The 2,500-nt window shown below is 37.8% G+C and overlaps 4 non-coding genes and 5 pseudogenes across 4 annotated transcripts in view; all 9 read left to right on the top strand.

Annotated features, from left to right (window-relative positions):
• The window catches only part of LOC148436509 (5S ribosomal RNA), a 119-nt gene extending 3 nt beyond the window's left edge, over positions 1-116 (top strand). Inside the window, exon 1 of the ribosomal RNA XR_015876339.1 lies at positions 1-116. This exon is cut by the window's left edge and continues 3 nt beyond it. This is a non-coding gene — a ribosomal RNA (5S ribosomal RNA).
• Positions 117-232: 116 nt separating this feature from the next.
• Positions 233-351, top strand: LOC148436508 (5S ribosomal RNA; annotated as a pseudogene).
• A 116-nt stretch (positions 352-467) lies between these two features.
• On the top strand, positions 468-586 carry LOC148436507 (5S ribosomal RNA; annotated as a pseudogene).
• Positions 587-932: 346 nt separating this feature from the next.
• On the top strand, positions 933-1,051 carry LOC148436506 (5S ribosomal RNA). Its single transcript, XR_015876442.1, has one exon. It is a non-coding gene; the product is annotated as a 5S ribosomal RNA (ribosomal RNA).
• A 116-nt stretch (positions 1,052-1,167) lies between these two features.
• On the top strand, positions 1,168-1,286 carry LOC148436505 (5S ribosomal RNA). Its single transcript, XR_015876215.1, has one exon. It is a non-coding gene; the product is annotated as a 5S ribosomal RNA (ribosomal RNA).
• Positions 1,287-1,401: 115 nt separating this feature from the next.
• LOC148436504 (5S ribosomal RNA) lies at positions 1,402-1,520 on the top strand (annotated as a pseudogene).
• Positions 1,521-1,636: 116 nt separating this feature from the next.
• LOC148436503 (5S ribosomal RNA) lies at positions 1,637-1,755 on the top strand. The gene has a single exon (XR_015876389.1). It is a non-coding gene; the product is annotated as a 5S ribosomal RNA (ribosomal RNA).
• Positions 1,756-1,870: 115 nt separating this feature from the next.
• On the top strand, positions 1,871-1,989 carry LOC148436502 (5S ribosomal RNA; annotated as a pseudogene).
• A 116-nt stretch (positions 1,990-2,105) lies between these two features.
• Positions 2,106-2,224, top strand: LOC148436501 (5S ribosomal RNA; annotated as a pseudogene).
• Positions 2,225-2,500: the final 276 nt, after the last annotated feature.

The raw sequence follows: 2,500 nt of genomic DNA, 5'->3' as shown, positions 1-2,500 counted from the left end.
TACAGCCAAACCACACTGGACATACCCAATCTCGTCTGATCTTGGAAACTATGCAGTGTTGGGCCTGGTTAGTACTTGGATGGGAGACCACCTGGGAATACCAGGTGCTGTAGTTAATTTTATACTGCCATAACATTCTTTTCTATTACATTTTACATTTAATTTTTTCAACTTATCAATGAATTTACTTGAGTTAAGAAGTAAAAGAGGTCTAAAGTTAATGGTTTTGAGCACCTACAGCCAAACCACACTGGACATGCCCAATCTCGTCTGATCTTGGAAGATATGCAGTGTTGGGACTGGTTTGTACTTGGATGGGAGACTACCTAGGAATCCCAGGTTCTGTAGGTAATTTTATACTGCCATAACATTCTTTTCTATTACATTTTACATTTAATTTTTTCAACTTATCAATGAATTTACTTGAGTTAAGAAGTAAAAGAGGTCTAAAGTTAATGTTTTTGAGCACCTACAGCCAAACCACAGTGGACATGCCCAATCTCGTGTGATCTTGGAAGCTATGCAGTGTTGGGCCTGGTTAGTACTTGGATGGGAGACCACCTAGGAATCCCAGGTGCTGTAGGTAATTTTATACTGCAATAACAGTCTATTACATTTTACATTTCATTTTTTCAACTTATCAATGAATTTACTTGAGTAAAGAAGTAAAAGAGGTCTAAAGTTAATGTCTTTGAGCACCTACAGCCAAACCACACTGGACATGCCCAATCTCGTCTGATAAAGGAAGCGATGCAGTGTTGGGCCTGGATGGTACTTGGATGGGAGACCACCTAGGAATCCCTAGTGCTGTAGGTAATTTTATATAGCCATAACATTCTTTTCTATTACATTTTACATTACATTTTTTCAACTTATCAATGAATTTACTTGAGTTAAGAAGTAATAGCGGTATAAATTTAATGCTTATGGGCACCTACAGCCAAACCACACTGGACATGCCCAATCTCGTCTGATCTTGGAAACTATGCAGTGTTGGGCCTGGTTAGTACTTGGATGGGAGACCACCTGGGAATACCAGGTGCTGTAGGTAATTTTATACTGCCATAACATTCTTTTCTATTACATTTTACATTTAATTTTTTCAACTTATCAATGAATTTACTTGAGTTAAGAAGTAAAAGAGGTCTAAAGTTAATGGTTTTGAGCACCTACAGCCAAACCACACTGGACATGCCCAATCTCGTCTGATCTTGGAAGCTATGCAGTGTTGGGCCTGGTTAGTACTTGGATGGGAGACCACCTGGGAATACCAGGTGCTGTAGGTAATTTTATACTACCATAACATTCTTTTCTATTACATTTTACATTTCATTTTTCAACTTATCATTGAATTTACTTGAGTTAAGAAGTAAAAGAGGTCTAAAGTTAATGTTTTTGAGCACCTACAGCCAAACCACACTGGACATGCCCAATCTCGTCTGAACTTGGAAGCTATGCAGTGTTGGGCGTGGGTAGTACTTGAATGGGAGACCACCAGGGATTACCATGTGCTGTAGGTAATTTTATACTGCCATAACATTCTTTTCTATTACATTTTAAATTTAATTTTTTCAACTTATCAATGAATTTACTTGAGTTAAGAAGTAATAGAGGTCTAAAGTTAATGTTTTTGAGCACCTACAGCCAAACCACACTTTACATGCCCAATCTCGTCTGATCTTGGAAGTTATGCAGTGTTGGGCCTGGTTAGTACTTGGATGGGAGACCACCTGGGAATACCAGGTGCTGTAGGTCATTTTATGCAGCCATAACATTCTTTTCTATTACATTTTACATTTCATTTTTCAACTTATCATTGAATTTACTTGAGTTAAGAAGTAAAAGAGGTCTAAAGTTAATGTTTTTGAGCACCTACAGCCAAACCACACTGGGCATGCCCAATCTCGTCTGATCTTGGAAGCTATGCAGTGTTGGGCCTGGTTAGTACTTGGATGGGAGACCACCAGTGATTACCAGATGCTGTAGGTAATTTTATACTGCCATAACATTCTTTTCTATTACATTTTAAATTTAATTTTTTCAACTTATCAATGAATTTACTTGAGTTAAGAAGTAATAGAGGTCTAAAGTTAATGTTTTTGAGCACCTACAGCCAAACCACACTGGACATGCCCAATCTCGTCTGATCTTGGAAGCTATGCAGTGTTGGTCCTGGTTAGTACTTGGATGGGAGACCACCTGGGAATACCAGGTGCTATAGGTAATTTTATATAGCCATAACATTCTTTTCTATTACATTTTACATTACATTTTTTCAACTTAGCAATGAATTTACTTGAGTTAAGAAGTAAAAGAGGTCTAAAGTTAATACTTTTTAGCACCTATAGCCAAACCACACTGGACATGGCCAATGTCGTTTGATCTTGGAAGCTATGCAGTGTTGGGAATGGTCAATACTTGGATGGGAAACCACCTGGGAATACCAGGTGCTGTAGGTAATTTTATACTGCCATAACATTCTTTTCTAGAACATTTTACA

The sequence above is a fragment of the Taudactylus pleione genome, unplaced genomic scaffold (assembly GCF_031769625.1).
Source record: "Taudactylus pleione unplaced genomic scaffold, aTauple2 ptg001778l, whole genome shotgun sequence".
In the NCBI taxonomy this organism is placed as follows: domain Eukaryota; kingdom Metazoa; phylum Chordata; class Amphibia; order Anura; family Myobatrachidae; genus Taudactylus; species Taudactylus pleione.
Note: the sequence above shows the minus strand (reverse complement) of the source record. Positions and strands in the feature narration are given on the sequence as shown.